This window comes from Phalangium opilio, unplaced genomic scaffold, assembly GCF_054372755.1.
Source record: "Phalangium opilio isolate 3A_F unplaced genomic scaffold, DU_Popi_V2 ptg001170l_1, whole genome shotgun sequence".
Taxonomy (NCBI): Eukaryota; Metazoa; Arthropoda; class Arachnida; order Opiliones; family Phalangiidae; genus Phalangium; species Phalangium opilio.
The window spans coordinates 9,414,433-9,427,139 of NW_028324255.1; the positions used below are offsets into that span (position 1 = coordinate 9,414,433).

At 39.0% G+C, this 12,707-nt stretch overlaps 41 non-coding genes across 41 annotated transcripts; all 41 read left to right on the plus strand.

Annotated features, from left to right (window-relative positions):
* The first annotated feature begins 147 nt into the window (after positions 1–147).
* Positions 148–220, plus strand: TRNAK-UUU (transfer RNA lysine (anticodon UUU)). The gene has a single exon. It is a non-coding gene; the product is annotated as a tRNA-Lys (tRNA).
* Positions 221–327: 107 nt separating this feature from the next.
* TRNAK-UUU (transfer RNA lysine (anticodon UUU)) lies at positions 328–400 on the plus strand. The gene has a single exon. It is a non-coding gene; the product is annotated as a tRNA-Lys (tRNA).
* A 107-nt stretch (positions 401–507) lies between these two features.
* TRNAK-UUU (transfer RNA lysine (anticodon UUU)) lies at positions 508–580 on the plus strand. The gene has a single exon. It is a non-coding gene; the product is annotated as a tRNA-Lys (tRNA).
* A 287-nt stretch (positions 581–867) lies between these two features.
* Positions 868–940, plus strand: TRNAK-UUU (transfer RNA lysine (anticodon UUU)). Its single transcript has one exon. It is a non-coding gene; the product is annotated as a tRNA-Lys (tRNA).
* Positions 941–1,047: 107 nt separating this feature from the next.
* TRNAK-UUU (transfer RNA lysine (anticodon UUU)) lies at positions 1,048–1,120 on the plus strand. Its single transcript has one exon. It is a non-coding gene; the product is annotated as a tRNA-Lys (tRNA).
* A 107-nt stretch (positions 1,121–1,227) lies between these two features.
* Positions 1,228–1,300, plus strand: TRNAK-UUU (transfer RNA lysine (anticodon UUU)). The gene has a single exon. It is a non-coding gene; the product is annotated as a tRNA-Lys (tRNA).
* A 287-nt stretch (positions 1,301–1,587) lies between these two features.
* Positions 1,588–1,660, plus strand: TRNAK-UUU (transfer RNA lysine (anticodon UUU)). Its single transcript has one exon. It is a non-coding gene; the product is annotated as a tRNA-Lys (tRNA).
* Positions 1,661–1,767: 107 nt separating this feature from the next.
* On the plus strand, positions 1,768–1,840 carry TRNAK-UUU (transfer RNA lysine (anticodon UUU)). Its single transcript has one exon. It is a non-coding gene; the product is annotated as a tRNA-Lys (tRNA).
* A 107-nt stretch (positions 1,841–1,947) lies between these two features.
* Positions 1,948–2,020, plus strand: TRNAK-UUU (transfer RNA lysine (anticodon UUU)). The gene has a single exon. It is a non-coding gene; the product is annotated as a tRNA-Lys (tRNA).
* A 107-nt stretch (positions 2,021–2,127) lies between these two features.
* TRNAK-UUU (transfer RNA lysine (anticodon UUU)) lies at positions 2,128–2,200 on the plus strand. The gene has a single exon. It is a non-coding gene; the product is annotated as a tRNA-Lys (tRNA).
* Positions 2,201–2,307: 107 nt separating this feature from the next.
* TRNAK-UUU (transfer RNA lysine (anticodon UUU)) lies at positions 2,308–2,380 on the plus strand. The gene has a single exon. It is a non-coding gene; the product is annotated as a tRNA-Lys (tRNA).
* Positions 2,381–2,667: 287 nt separating this feature from the next.
* Positions 2,668–2,740, plus strand: TRNAK-UUU (transfer RNA lysine (anticodon UUU)). The gene has a single exon. It is a non-coding gene; the product is annotated as a tRNA-Lys (tRNA).
* Positions 2,741–3,567: 827 nt separating this feature from the next.
* TRNAK-UUU (transfer RNA lysine (anticodon UUU)) lies at positions 3,568–3,640 on the plus strand. Its single transcript has one exon. It is a non-coding gene; the product is annotated as a tRNA-Lys (tRNA).
* Positions 3,641–4,107: 467 nt separating this feature from the next.
* TRNAK-UUU (transfer RNA lysine (anticodon UUU)) lies at positions 4,108–4,180 on the plus strand. Its single transcript has one exon. It is a non-coding gene; the product is annotated as a tRNA-Lys (tRNA).
* A 285-nt stretch (positions 4,181–4,465) lies between these two features.
* TRNAK-UUU (transfer RNA lysine (anticodon UUU)) lies at positions 4,466–4,538 on the plus strand. The gene has a single exon. It is a non-coding gene; the product is annotated as a tRNA-Lys (tRNA).
* A 107-nt stretch (positions 4,539–4,645) lies between these two features.
* TRNAK-UUU (transfer RNA lysine (anticodon UUU)) lies at positions 4,646–4,718 on the plus strand. The gene has a single exon. It is a non-coding gene; the product is annotated as a tRNA-Lys (tRNA).
* A 106-nt stretch (positions 4,719–4,824) lies between these two features.
* TRNAK-UUU (transfer RNA lysine (anticodon UUU)) lies at positions 4,825–4,897 on the plus strand. The gene has a single exon. It is a non-coding gene; the product is annotated as a tRNA-Lys (tRNA).
* A 286-nt stretch (positions 4,898–5,183) lies between these two features.
* Positions 5,184–5,256, plus strand: TRNAK-UUU (transfer RNA lysine (anticodon UUU)). The gene has a single exon. It is a non-coding gene; the product is annotated as a tRNA-Lys (tRNA).
* A 459-nt stretch (positions 5,257–5,715) lies between these two features.
* TRNAK-UUU (transfer RNA lysine (anticodon UUU)) lies at positions 5,716–5,794 on the plus strand. The gene has a single exon. It is a non-coding gene; the product is annotated as a tRNA-Lys (tRNA).
* A 463-nt stretch (positions 5,795–6,257) lies between these two features.
* TRNAK-UUU (transfer RNA lysine (anticodon UUU)) lies at positions 6,258–6,330 on the plus strand. The gene has a single exon. It is a non-coding gene; the product is annotated as a tRNA-Lys (tRNA).
* Positions 6,331–6,437: 107 nt separating this feature from the next.
* Positions 6,438–6,510, plus strand: TRNAK-UUU (transfer RNA lysine (anticodon UUU)). Its single transcript has one exon. It is a non-coding gene; the product is annotated as a tRNA-Lys (tRNA).
* A 285-nt stretch (positions 6,511–6,795) lies between these two features.
* TRNAK-UUU (transfer RNA lysine (anticodon UUU)) lies at positions 6,796–6,868 on the plus strand. The gene has a single exon. It is a non-coding gene; the product is annotated as a tRNA-Lys (tRNA).
* A 107-nt stretch (positions 6,869–6,975) lies between these two features.
* TRNAK-UUU (transfer RNA lysine (anticodon UUU)) lies at positions 6,976–7,048 on the plus strand. The gene has a single exon. It is a non-coding gene; the product is annotated as a tRNA-Lys (tRNA).
* A 643-nt stretch (positions 7,049–7,691) lies between these two features.
* TRNAK-UUU (transfer RNA lysine (anticodon UUU)) lies at positions 7,692–7,764 on the plus strand. The gene has a single exon. It is a non-coding gene; the product is annotated as a tRNA-Lys (tRNA).
* Positions 7,765–7,871: 107 nt separating this feature from the next.
* TRNAK-UUU (transfer RNA lysine (anticodon UUU)) lies at positions 7,872–7,944 on the plus strand. The gene has a single exon. It is a non-coding gene; the product is annotated as a tRNA-Lys (tRNA).
* A 107-nt stretch (positions 7,945–8,051) lies between these two features.
* Positions 8,052–8,124, plus strand: TRNAK-UUU (transfer RNA lysine (anticodon UUU)). Its single transcript has one exon. It is a non-coding gene; the product is annotated as a tRNA-Lys (tRNA).
* Positions 8,125–8,231: 107 nt separating this feature from the next.
* Positions 8,232–8,304, plus strand: TRNAK-UUU (transfer RNA lysine (anticodon UUU)). Its single transcript has one exon. It is a non-coding gene; the product is annotated as a tRNA-Lys (tRNA).
* Positions 8,305–8,411: 107 nt separating this feature from the next.
* On the plus strand, positions 8,412–8,484 carry TRNAK-UUU (transfer RNA lysine (anticodon UUU)). Its single transcript has one exon. It is a non-coding gene; the product is annotated as a tRNA-Lys (tRNA).
* A 107-nt stretch (positions 8,485–8,591) lies between these two features.
* Positions 8,592–8,664, plus strand: TRNAK-UUU (transfer RNA lysine (anticodon UUU)). The gene has a single exon. It is a non-coding gene; the product is annotated as a tRNA-Lys (tRNA).
* A 285-nt stretch (positions 8,665–8,949) lies between these two features.
* On the plus strand, positions 8,950–9,022 carry TRNAK-UUU (transfer RNA lysine (anticodon UUU)). The gene has a single exon. It is a non-coding gene; the product is annotated as a tRNA-Lys (tRNA).
* A 107-nt stretch (positions 9,023–9,129) lies between these two features.
* On the plus strand, positions 9,130–9,202 carry TRNAK-UUU (transfer RNA lysine (anticodon UUU)). Its single transcript has one exon. It is a non-coding gene; the product is annotated as a tRNA-Lys (tRNA).
* A 107-nt stretch (positions 9,203–9,309) lies between these two features.
* TRNAK-UUU (transfer RNA lysine (anticodon UUU)) lies at positions 9,310–9,382 on the plus strand. Its single transcript has one exon. It is a non-coding gene; the product is annotated as a tRNA-Lys (tRNA).
* A 107-nt stretch (positions 9,383–9,489) lies between these two features.
* Positions 9,490–9,562, plus strand: TRNAK-UUU (transfer RNA lysine (anticodon UUU)). The gene has a single exon. It is a non-coding gene; the product is annotated as a tRNA-Lys (tRNA).
* Positions 9,563–9,669: 107 nt separating this feature from the next.
* On the plus strand, positions 9,670–9,742 carry TRNAK-UUU (transfer RNA lysine (anticodon UUU)). Its single transcript has one exon. It is a non-coding gene; the product is annotated as a tRNA-Lys (tRNA).
* Positions 9,743–9,849: 107 nt separating this feature from the next.
* On the plus strand, positions 9,850–9,922 carry TRNAK-UUU (transfer RNA lysine (anticodon UUU)). Its single transcript has one exon. It is a non-coding gene; the product is annotated as a tRNA-Lys (tRNA).
* Positions 9,923–10,029: 107 nt separating this feature from the next.
* On the plus strand, positions 10,030–10,102 carry TRNAK-UUU (transfer RNA lysine (anticodon UUU)). The gene has a single exon. It is a non-coding gene; the product is annotated as a tRNA-Lys (tRNA).
* A 463-nt stretch (positions 10,103–10,565) lies between these two features.
* Positions 10,566–10,638, plus strand: TRNAK-UUU (transfer RNA lysine (anticodon UUU)). Its single transcript has one exon. It is a non-coding gene; the product is annotated as a tRNA-Lys (tRNA).
* A 285-nt stretch (positions 10,639–10,923) lies between these two features.
* Positions 10,924–10,996, plus strand: TRNAK-UUU (transfer RNA lysine (anticodon UUU)). Its single transcript has one exon. It is a non-coding gene; the product is annotated as a tRNA-Lys (tRNA).
* Positions 10,997–11,461: 465 nt separating this feature from the next.
* Positions 11,462–11,534, plus strand: TRNAK-UUU (transfer RNA lysine (anticodon UUU)). Its single transcript has one exon. It is a non-coding gene; the product is annotated as a tRNA-Lys (tRNA).
* Positions 11,535–12,177: 643 nt separating this feature from the next.
* On the plus strand, positions 12,178–12,250 carry TRNAK-UUU (transfer RNA lysine (anticodon UUU)). Its single transcript has one exon. It is a non-coding gene; the product is annotated as a tRNA-Lys (tRNA).
* A 287-nt stretch (positions 12,251–12,537) lies between these two features.
* Positions 12,538–12,610, plus strand: TRNAK-UUU (transfer RNA lysine (anticodon UUU)). The gene has a single exon. It is a non-coding gene; the product is annotated as a tRNA-Lys (tRNA).
* Positions 12,611–12,707: the final 97 nt, after the last annotated feature.

Consider the following 12,707-nt stretch of genomic DNA (forward strand, 5'->3'; position numbering starts at 1 on the left):
TTTAACCTAACGGTCCAGGGTTCGAGTCCCTGTTCGGGCGACTATGTTTTTGAAGAATAATCAATAATTTAAACTTCAGATCATTTAATTTCCAGTAAAATTATTGAAATTCTTATTCCAATTATTACGGGAGTTCACCTCGCTTGAGCCCGGATAGCTCAGTCGGTAGAGCGTTAGGCTTTTAACCTAACGGTCCAGGGTTCGAGTCCCTGTTCGGGCGACTGTGTTTTTGAAGAATCATCAATAATTTAAACTTCAGATCATTTAATTTCCAGTAAAATTATTGAAATTCTAATCCCAATTATTACGGGAGTTCATTTCGTTTCAGCCCGGATAGCTCAGTCGGTAGAGCGTTAGGCTTTTAACCTAACGGTCCAGGGTTCGAGTCCCTGTTCGGGCGACTCTGTTTTTAAAGAATCGTCAATAATTTAAACTTCAGATCATTTCACTTTCAGTAAATTTATGTAAATTCTAATTCCAATTATTACGTGAATTCACCTCGCTTGAGCCCGGATAGCTCAGTCGGTAGAGCGTTAGGCTTTTAACCTAACGGTCCAGGGTTCGAGTACCTGTTCGGGCCATTCTGTTTTTGAAGAATCATCAATAATTTAAAATTCAGATCATTTCACTTTCAATAAATTTATGTAAACTCTAATTCCAATTATTACGGGATTTAACTTCGTTTGAGGCAGGATAGCTCAGTCGGTAGAGCGTTAGGCTTTTAACTTAACGGTCCAGGGTTCGAGTCCCTGTTCGGGCGACTCTGTTTTTGAAGAATCATCAATAATTTAAACTTCAGATCATTTAATTTCCAGTAAAATTATTGAAATTCTTATTCCAATTATTACGGGAGTTCACCTCGCTTGAGCCCGGATAGCTCAGTCGGTAGAGCGTTAGGCTTTTAACCTAACGGTCCAGGGTTCGAGTCCCTGTTCGGGCGACTGTGTTTTTGAAGAATCATCAATAATTTAAACTTCAGATCATTTAATTTCCAGTAAAATTATTGAAATTCTAATCCCAATTATTACGGGAGTTCATTTCGTTTCAGCCCGGATAGCTCAGTCGGTAGAGCGTTAGGCTTTTAACCTAACGGTCCAGGGTTCGAGTCCCTGTTCGGGCGACTCTGTTTTTAAAGAATCGTCAATAATTTAAACTTCAGATCATTTCACTTTCAGTAAATTTATGTAAATTCTAATTCCAATTATTACGTGAATTCACCTCGCTTGAGCCCGGATAGCTCAGTCGGTAGAGCGTTAGGCTTTTAACCTAACGGTCCAGGGTTCGAGTACCTGTTCGGGCCATTCTGTTTTTGAAGAATCATCAATAATTTAAAATTCAGATCATTTCACTTTCAATAAATTTATGTAAACTCTAATTCCAATTATTACGGGATTTAACTTCGTTTGAGGCAGGATAGCTCAGTCGGTAGAGCGTTAGGCTTTTAACTTAACGGTCCAGGGTTCGAGTCCCTGTTCGGGCGACTCTGTTTTTGAAGAATCATCAATAATTTAAACTTCAGATCATTTAATTTCCAGTAAAATTATTGAAATTCTAATCCCAATTATTACGGGAGTTCATTTCGTTTCAGCCCGGATAGCTCAGTCGGTAGAGCGTTAGGCTTTTAACCTAAAGGTCCAGGGTTCGAGTCCCTGTTCGGGCGACTCTTTTTTTAAAAAACCATCAATAATTTTATCTTCAGATCATTTAATTTCCAGTAAAATTATTGAAATTCTAATCCCAATTATTACGGGAGTTCATTTCGTTTCAGCCCGGATAGCTCAGTCGGTAGAGCGTTAGGCTTTTAACCTAACGGTCCAGGGTTCGAGTCCCTCTTCGGGCGACTCTGTTTTTAAAGAATCGTCAATAATTTAAACTTCAGATCATTTCACTTTCAATAAATTTATGTAAATTCTAATTCCAATTATTAAATGAGTTCACCTCGCTTGAGCCCGGATAGCTCAGTCGGTAGAGCGTTAGGCTTTTAACCTAACGGTCCAGGGTTCGAGTCCCTGTTCGGGCGAGTATATTTTTGAAGAATCATCAATAATTTAAACTTCAGATCATTTAATTTCCAGTAAAATTATTGAAATTCTTATTCCAATTATTACGGGAGTTCACCTTGCTTGAGCCCGGATAGCTCAGTCGGTAGAGCGTTAGGCTTTTAACCTAACGGTCCAGGGTTCGAGTACCTGTTCGGGCCATTCTGTTTTTGAAGAATCATCAATAATTTAAACTTCAGATCATTTTATTTCCAGTAAAATTATTGAAATTCTTATTCCAATTATTACGGGAGTTCACCTCGCTTGAGCCCGGATAGCTCAGTCGGTAGAGCGTTAGGCTTTTAACCTAACGGTCCAGGGTTCTAGTCCCTGTTCGGGCGACTGTGTTTTTGAAGAATCATCAATAATTTAAACTTCAGATCATTTCACTTTCAATAAATTTATGTAAATTCTAATTCCAATTATTACGGGATTTAACTTCGTTTGAGACAGGATAGCTCAGTCGGTAGAGCGTTAGGCTTTTAACCCAACGGTCCAGGGTTCGAGTCCCTGTTCGGGCGACTCGGTTTTTGAAGAATCATCAAAAATTTAAACTTCAGATCATTTAATTTCCAGTAAAATTATTGAAATTCTTATCCCAATTATTTCGGGAGTTCACCTGGCTTGAGCCCGGATAGCTCAGTCGGTAGAGCGTTAGGCTTTTAACCTAACGGTCCAGGGTTCTAGTCCCTGTTCGGGCGACTGTGTTTTTGAAGAATCATCAATAATTTAAACTTCAGATCATTTAATTTCCAGTAAAATTATTGAAATTCTAATCCCAATTATTACTGGAGTTCATTTCGTTTCAGCCCGGATAGCTCAGTCGGTAGAGCGTTAGGCTTTTAACCTAACGGTCCAGGGTTAGAGTACCTGTTCGGGCCATTATGTTTTTGAAGAATCATCAATAATTTAAACTTCAGATCATTTCACTTTCAATAAATTTATGTAAATTCTAATTCCAATTATTACGTGAGTTCACCTCGCTTGAGCCCGGATAGCTCAGTCGGTAGAGCGTTAGGCTTTTAACCTAACGGTCCAGGGTTAGAGTACCTGTTCGGGCCATTCTGTTTTTGAAGAATCATCAATAATTTAAACTTCAGATCATTTCACTTTCAATAAATTTATGTAAATTCTAATTCCAATTATTACGGGATTTAACTTCGTTTGAGACAGGATAGCTCAGTCGGTAGAGCGTTAGGCTTTTAACCTAACGGTCCAGGGTTCGAGTCCCTGTTCGGGCGACTCGGTTTTTGAAGAATCATCAAAAATTTAAACTTCAGATCATTTAATTTCCAGTAAAATTATTGAAATTCTTATCCCAATTATTACGGGAGTTCACCTGGCTTGAGCCCGGATAGCTCAGTCGGTAGAGCGTTAGGCTTTTAACCTAACGGTCCAGGTTTCTAGTCCCTGTTCGGGCGACTGTGTTTGTGAAGAATCATCAATAATTTAAACTTCAGATCATTTAATTTCCAGTAAAATTATTGAAATTCTAATCCCAATTATTACGGGAGTTCATTTCGTTTCAGCCCGGATAGCTCAGTCGGTAGAGCGTTAGGCTTTTAACCTAACGGTCCAGGGTTCGAGTCCCTGTTCGGGCGACTCTGTTTTTAAAGAATCGTCAATAATTTAAACTTCAGATCATTTCACTTTCAATAAATTTATGTAAATTCTAATTCCAATTATTACGTGAGTTCACCTCGCTTGAGCCCGGATAGCTCAGTCGGTAGAGCGTTAGGCTTTTAACCTAACGGTCCAGGGTTAGAGTACCTGTTCGGGCCATTCTGTTTTTGAAGAATCATCAATAATTTAAACTTCAGATCATTTCACTTTCAATAAATTTATGTAAATTCTAATTCCAATTATTACGGGATTTAACTTCGTTTGAGACAGGATAGCTCAGTCGGTAGAGCGTTAGGCTTTTAACCTAACGGTCCAGGGTTCGAGTACCTGTTCGGGCGATTCTGTTTTTGAAGAATCATCAATAATTTAAACTTCAGATCATTTAATTTCCAGTAAAATTATTGAAATTCTTATTCCAATTATTACGGGAGTTCACCTCGCTTGAGCCCGGGTAGCTCAGTCGGTAGAGCGTTAGGCTTTTAACCTAACGGTCCAGGGTTCGAGTCCCTGTTCGGGCGACTGTGTTTTTGAAGAATCATCAATAATTTAAACTTCAGATCATTTAATTTCCAGTAAAATTATTGAAATTCTAATCCCAATTATTACGGGAGTTCATTTCGTTTCAGCTCGGATAGCTCAGTCGGTAGAGCATTAGGATTCAAACCACGGTCCAGGGTTCGACTCCTTGTTCGGGCGACTGTGTTTTTGAAGAATCATCAATAATTTAAACTTCAGATCATTTAATTTCCAGTAAAATTATTGAAATTCTAATCCCAATTATTACGGGAGTTCATTTCGTTTCAGCCCGGATAGCTCAGTCGGTAGAGCGTTAAGCTTTTAACCTAACGGTTCAGGGTTCGAGTCCCTGTTCGGGCGACTCTGTTTTTAAAGAATCGTCAATAATTTAAACTTCAGATCATTTCACTTTCATTAAATTTATGTAAATTCTAATTCCAATTATTACGTGAGTTCACCTCGCTTGAGCCCGGATAGCTCAGTCGGTAGAGCGTTAGGCTTTTAACCTAACGGTCCAGGGTTCTAGTCCCTGTTCGGGCGACTCTGTTTTTGAAGAATCATCAATAATTTAAACTTCAGATCATTTAATTTCCAGTAAATTATTGAAATTCTTATTCCAATTATTACGGGAGTTCACCTCGCTTGAGCCCGGATAGCTCAGTCGGTAGAGCGTTAGGCTTTTAACCTAACGGTCCAGGGTTCTAGTCCCTGTTCGGGCGACTCTGTTTTTGAAGAATCATCAATAATTTAAACTTCAGATCATTTAATTTCCAGTAAATTATTGAAATTCTTATTCCAATTATTACGGGAGTTCACCTCGCTTGAGCCCAGATAGCTCAGTCGGTAGAGCGTTAGGCTTTTAACCTTACGGTAAAGGGTTCGAGTCCCTGTTCGGGCGACTGTGTTTTTGAAGAATCATCAATAATTTAAACTTCAGATCATTTAATTTCCAGTAAAATTATTGAAATTCTAATCCCAATTATTACGGGAGTTCATTTCGTTTCAGCCCTGATAGCTCAGTCGGTAGAGCGTTAAGCTTTTAACCTAACGGTCCAGGGTTCGAGTCCCTGTTCGGGCGACTCTGTTTTTGAAGAATCATCAATAATTTAAACTTCAGATCATTTAATTTCCAGTAAAATTATTGAAATTCTTATTCCAATTATTACGGGAGTTCACTTCGCTTGAGCCCAGATAGCTCAGTCGCTAGAGCGTTAGGCTTTTAACCTAACGGTAAAGGGTTCGAGTCCCTGTTCGGGCGACTGTGTTTTTGAAGAATCATCAATAATTTAAACTTCAGATCATTTAATTTCCAGTAAAATTATTGAAATTCTAATCCCAATTATTACGGGAGTTCATTTCGTTTCAGCTCGGATAGCTCAGTCGGTAGAGCGTTAGGCTTCAAACCACGGTCCAGGGTTCGACTCCTTTTTCGGGCGACTCTTTTTTTAAAGAATCATCAATAATTTAAACTTCAGATCATTTAATTTCCAGTAAAATTATTGAAATTCTTATCCCAATTATTACGGGAGTTCACCTCGCTTGAGCCAGGATAGCTCAGTCGGTAGAGCGTTAGGCTTTTAACCTAACGGTCCAGGGTTCGAGTCCCTGTTCGAGCGACTGTGTTTTTGAAGAATCATCAATAATTTAAACTTCAGATCATTTAATTTCCAGTAAAATTATTGAAATTCTAATCCCAATTATTACGGGAGTTCATTTCGTTTCAGCTCGGATAGCTCAGTCGGTAGAGCGTTAGGCTTCAAACCACGGTCCAGGGTTCGACTCCTTGTTCGGGCGACTGTGTTTTTGAAGAATCATCAATAATTTAAACTTCAGATCATTTAATTTCCAGTAAAATTATTGAAATTCTAATAACAATTATTACGGGAGTTCATTTCGTTTCAGCTCGGATAGCTCAGTCGGTAGAACATTAGGATTCAAACCACGGTCCAGGGTTCGACTCCTTGTTCGGGCGACTGTGTTTTTGAAGAATCATCAATAATTTAAACTTCAGATCATTTAATTTCCAGTAAAATTATTGAAATTCTAATCCCAATTATTACGGGAGTTCATTTCGTTTCAGCCCGGATAGCTCAGTCGGTAGAGCGTTAAGCTTTTAACTTAACGGTCCAGGGTTCGAGTCCCTGTTCGGGCGACTCTGTTTTTAAAGAATCGTCAATAATTTAAACTTCAGATCATTTCACTTTCAATAAATTTATGTAAATTCTAATTCCAATTATTACGTGAGTTCACCTCGCTTGAGCCCGGATAGCTCAGTCGGTAGAGCGTTAGGCTTTTAACCTAACGGTCCAGGGTTCGACTCCTTGTTCGGGCGACTGTGTTTTTGAAGAATCATCAATAATTTAAACTTCAGATCATTTAATTTCCAGTAAAATTATTGAAATTCTAATCCCAATTATTACGGGAGTTCATTTCGTTTCAGCTCGGATAGCTCAGTCGGTAGAGCATTAGGATTCAAACCACGGTCCAGGGTTCGACTCCTTGTTCGGGCGACTGTGTTTTTGAAGAATCATCAATAATTTAAACTTCAGATCATTTAATTTCCAGTAAAATTATTGAAATTCTAATCCCAATTATTACGGGAGTTCATTTCGTTTCAGCCCGGATAGCTCAGTCGGTAGAGCGTTAAGCTTTTAACCTAACGGTCCAGGGTTCGAGTCCCTGTTCGGGCGACTCTGTTTTTAAAGAATCGTCAATAATTTAAACTTCAGATCATTTCACTTTCAATAAATTTATGTAAATTCTAATTCCAATTATTACGTGAGTTCACCTCGCTTGAGCCCGGATAGCTCAGTCGGTAGAGCGTTAGGCTTTTAACCTAACGGTCCAGGGTTCGACTCCTTGTTCAGGCGACTGTGTTTTTGAAGAATCATCAATAATTTAAACTTCAGATCATTTAATTTCCAGTAAAATTATTGAAATTCTAATCCCAATTATAACGGGAGTTCATTTCGTTTCAGCCCGGATAGCTCAGTCGGTAGAGCGTTAAGCTTTTAACCTACCGGTCCAGGGTTCGAGTCCCTGTTCGGGCGACTGTGTTTTTGAAGAATCATCAATAATTTAAACTTCAGATCATTTAATTTCCAGTAAAATTATGGAAATTCTAATCCCAATTATTACGGGAGTTCATTTCGTTTCAGCTCGGATAGCTCAGTCGGTAGAGCGTTAGGCTTCAAACCACGGTTCAGGGTTCGACTCCTTGTTCGGGCGACTGTGTTTTTGAAGAATCATCAATAATTTAAACTTCAGATCATTTAATTTCCAGTAAAATTATTGAAATTCTAATCCCAATTATTACGGGAGTTCATTTCGTTTCAGCTCGGATAGCTCAGTCGGTAGAGCATTAGGATTCAAACCACGGTCCAGGGTTCGACTCCTTGTTCGGGCGACTGTGTTTTTGAAGAATCATCAATAATTTAAACTTCAGATCATTTAATTTCCAGTAAAATTATTGAAATTCTAATCCCAATTATTACGGGAGTTCATTTCGTTTCAGCCCGGATAGCTCAGTCGGTAGAGCGTTAAGCTTTTAACTTAACGGTCCAGGGTTCGAGTCCCTGTTCGGGCGACTCTGTTTTTAAAGAATCGTCAATAATTTAAACTTCAGATCATTTCACTTTCAATAAATTTATGTAAATTCTAATTCCAACTATTACGTGAGTTCACCTCGCTTGAGCCCGGAAAGCTCAGTCGGTAGAGCGTTAGGCTTTTAACCTAACGGTCCAGGGTTCGAGTCCCTGTTCGGGCGACTGTGTTTTTGAAGAATCATCAATAATTTAAACTTCAGATCATTTAATTTCCAGTAAAATTATTGAAATTCTTATCCCAATTATTACGGGAGTTCACCTCGCTTGAGCCCGGATAGCTCAGTCGGTAGAGCGTTAAGCTTTTAACCTAACGGTCCAGGGTTCGAGTCCCTGTTCGGGCGACTCTGTTTTTAAAGAATCGTCAATAATTTAAACTTTAGATCATTTCACTTTCAATAAATTTATGTAAATTCTAATTCCAATTATTACGTGAGTTCACCTCGCTTGAGCCCGGATAGCTCAGTCGGTAGAGCGTTAGGCTTTTAACCTAACGGTCCAGGGTTCGAGTCCGTGTTCGGGCGACTGTGTTTTTGAAGAATCATCAATAATTTAAACTTCAGATCATTTAATTTCCAGTAAAATTATTGAAATTCTTATCCCAATTATTACGGGAGTTCACCTCGCTTGAGCCCGGATAGCTCAGTCGGTAGAGCGTTAGGCTTTTAACCTAACGGCCCAGGGTTCGAGTCCCTGTTCGGGCGACTGTGTTTTTGAAGAATCATCAATAATTTAAACTTCAGATCATTTAATTTCCAGTAAAATTATTGAAATTCTTATCCCAATTATTACGGGAGTTCACCTCGCTTGAGCCCGGATAGCTCAGTCGGTAGAGCGTTAGGCTTTTAACCTAACGGTCCAGGGTTCGAGTCCCTGTTCGGGCGACTGTGTTTTTGAAGAATCATAAATAATTTAAACTTCACATCAATTAATTTCCAGTAAAATTATTGAAATTCTAATCCCAATTATTACGGGAGTTCATTTCGCTTCAGCTCGGATAGCTCAGTCGGTAGAGCGTTAGGCTTCAAACCACGGTCCAGGGTTCGACTCCTTGTTCGGGCGACTGTGTTTTTGAAGAATCATCAATAATTTAAACTTCAGATCATTTAATTTCCAGTAAAATTATTGAAATTCTAATCCCAATTATTACGGGAGTTCACTTCGTTTCAGCCCGGATAGCTCAGTCGGTAGAGCGTTAAGCTTTTAACCTAACGGTCCAGGGTTCGAGTCCCTGTTCGGGCGACTCTGTTTTTAAAGAATCGTCAATAATTTAAACTTCAGATCATTTCACTTTCAATAAATTTATGTAAATTCTAATTCCAACTATTACGTGAGTTCACCTCGCTTGAGCCCGGATAGCTCAGTCGGTAGAGCGTTAGGCTTTTAACCTAACGGTCCAGGGTTCGAGTCCCTGTTCGGGCGACTGTGTTTTTGAAGAATCATCAATAATTTAAACTTCAGATCATTTAATTTCCAGTAAAATTATTGAAATTCTAATCCCAATTATTACGGGAGTTCATTTCGTTTCAGCCCGGATAGCTCAGTCGGTAGAGCGTTAAGCTTTTAACCTAACGGTCCAGGGTTCGAGTCCCTGTTCGGGCGACTCTGTTTTTAAAGAATCGTCAATAATTTAAACTTCAGATCATTTCACTTTCAATAAATTTATGTAAATTCTAATTCCAATTATTACGTGAGTTCACCTCGCTTGAGCCCGGATAGCTCAGTCGGTAGAGCGTTAGGCTTTTAACCTAACGGTCCAGGGTTCGAGTACCTGTTCGGGCCATTCTGTTTTTGAAGAATCATCAATAATTTAAACTTCAGATCATTTCACTTTCAATAAATTTATGTAAATTCTAATTCCAATTATTACGTGAGTTCACCTCGCTTGAGCCCGGATAGCTCAGTCGGTAGAGCGTTAGGCTTTTAACCTAACGGTCCAGGGTTCGAGTCCGTGTTCGGGCGACTGTGTTTTTGAAGAATCATCAATAATTTAAACTTCAGATCATTTAATTTCCAGTAAAATTATTGAAATTCTTATCCCAATTATTACGGGAGTTCACCTCGCTTGAGCCCGGATAGCTCAGTCGGTAGAGCGTTAGGCTTTTAACCTAACGGTCCAGGGTTCGAGTCCCTGTTCGGGCGACTGTGTTTTTGAAGAATCATCAATAATTTAAACTTCAGATCATTTAATTTCCAGTAAAATTATTGAAATTCTTATCCCAATTATTACGGGAGTTCACCTCGCTTGAGCCCGGATAGCTCAGTCGGTAGAGCGTTAGGCTTTTAACCTAACGGTCCAGGGTTCGAGTCCCTGTTCGGGCGACTGTGTTTTTGAAGAATCATAAATAATTTAAACTTCACATCATTTAATTTCCAGTAAAATTATTGAAATTCTAATCCCAATTATTACGGGAGTTCATTTCGCTTCAGCTCGGATAGCTCAGTCGGTAGAGCGTTAGGCTTCAAACCACGGTCCAGGGTTCGACTCCTTGTTCGGGCGACTGTGTTTTTGAAGAATCATCAATAATTTAAACTTCAGATCATTTAATTTCCAGTAAAATTATTGAAATTCTAATCCCAATTATTACGGGAGTTCTTCTCGTTTCAGCTCGGATAGCTCAGTCGGTAGAGCATTAGGATTCAAACCACGGTCCAGGGTTCGACTCCTTGTTCGGGCGACTGTGTTTTTTAAGAATAATCAATAATTTAAACTTCAGATCATTTAATTTCCAGTAAAATTATTGAAATTCTAATCCCAATTATTACGGGAGTTCATTTCGTTTCAGCCCGGATAGCTCAGTCGGTAGAGCGTTAAGCTTTTAACCTAACGGTCCAGGGTTCGAGTCCCTGTTCGGGCGACTCTGTTTTTGAAGAATCATCAATAATTTAAACTTCAGATCATTTAATTTCCAGTAAAATTATTGAAATTCTAATCCCAATTATTACGGGAGTTCGTTTCGTTTCAGCTCGGATAGCTCAGTCGGTAGAGCATTAGGATTTAAACCACGGTCCAGGGTTCGACTCCTTGTTCGGGCGACTGTGTTTTTTAAGAATAATCAATAATTTAAACTTCAGATCATTTAATTTCCAGTAAAATTATTGAAATTCTAATCCCAATTATTACGGGAGTTCATTTCGTTTCAGCCCGGATAGCTCAGTCGGTAGAGCGTTAAGCTTTTAACCTAACGGTCCAGGGTTCGAGTCCCTGTTCGGGCGACTCTGTTTTTGAAGAATCATCAATAATTTAAACTTCAGATCATTTAATTTCCAGTAAAATTATTGAAATTCTTATTCGAATTATTACGGGAGTTCACTTCGCTTGAGCCCAGATAGCTCAGTCGGTAGAGCGTTAGGCTTTTAACCTAACGGTAAAGGGTTCGAGTCCCTGTTCGGGCGACTGTGTTTTTGAAGAATCATCAATAATTTAAACTTCAGATCATTTAATTTCCAGTAAAATTATTGAAATTCTAATCCCAATTATTACGGGAGTTCATTTCGTTTCAGATCGGATAGCTCAGTCGGTAGAGCGTTAGGCTTCAAACCACGGTCCAGGGTTCGACTCCTTTTTCGGGCGACTCTTTTTTTAAAGAATCATCAATAATTTAAACTTCAGATCATTTAATTTCCAGTAAAATTATTGAAATTCTTATCCCAATTATTACGGGAGTTCACCTCGCTTGAGCCAGGATAGCTCAGTCGGTAGAGCGTTAGGCTTTTAACCTAACGGTCCAGGGTTCGAGTCCCTGTTCGGGCGACTGTGTTTTTGAAGAATCATCAATAATTTAAACTTCAGATCATTTAATTTCCAGTAAAATTATTGAAATTCTAATCCCAATTATTACGGGAGTTCATTTCGTTTCAGCTCGGATAGCTCAGTCGGTAGAGCGTTAGGCTTCAAACCACGGTCCAGGGTTCGACTCCTTGTTCGGGCGACTGTGTTTTTGAAGAATCATCAATAATTTAAACTTCAGATCATTTAATTTCCAGTAAAATTATTGAAATTCTAATCCCAATTATTACGGGAGTTCATTTCGTTTCAGCTCGGATAGCTCAGTCGGTAGAGCATTAGGATTCAAACCACGGTCCAGGGTTCGACTCCTTGTTCGGGCGACTGTGTTTTTGAAGAATCATCAATAATTTAAACTTCAGATCATTTAATTTCCAGTAAAATTATTGAAATTCTAATCCCAATTATTACGGGAGTTCATTTCGTTTCAGCCCGGATAGCTCAGTCGGTAGAGCGTTAAGCTTTTAACCTAACGGTCCAGGGTTCGAGTACCTGTTCGGGCGACTCTGTTTTTAAAGAATCGTCAATAGTTTAAACTTCAGATCATTTCACTTTCAATAAATATATGTAAATTCCAATTCCAATTATTACGTGAGTTCACCTCGTTTCAGCCCGGATAGCTCAGTCGGTAGAGCGTTAGGCTTTTAACCTAACGGTCCAGGGTTCGAGTCCCTGTTCGGGCGACTCTGATTTTAAAGAATCGTCAATAATTTAAACTTCAGATCATTTCACTTTCAATAAATTTATGTAAATTCTAATTCCAATTATTACGGGATTTAACTTCGTTTGAGACAGGATAGCTCAGTCGGTAGAGCGTTAGGCTTTTAACCTAACGGTCCAGGGTTCGAGTCCCTGTTCGGGCGACTCTGTTTTTGAAGAATCATCAATAATTTAAACTTCAGATCATTTAATTTCCAGTAAAATTATTGAAATTCTTATTCCAATTATTACGGGAGTTCACCTCGCTTGAGCCCAGATAGCTTAGTCGGTAGAGCGTTAGGCTTTTAACCTAACGGTCCAGGGTTCGAGTCCCTGTTCGGGCGACTGTGTTTTTGAAGAATCATCAATAATTTAAACTTCAGATCATTTAATTTCCAGTAAAATTATTGAAATTCTAATCCCAATTATTACGGGAGTTCA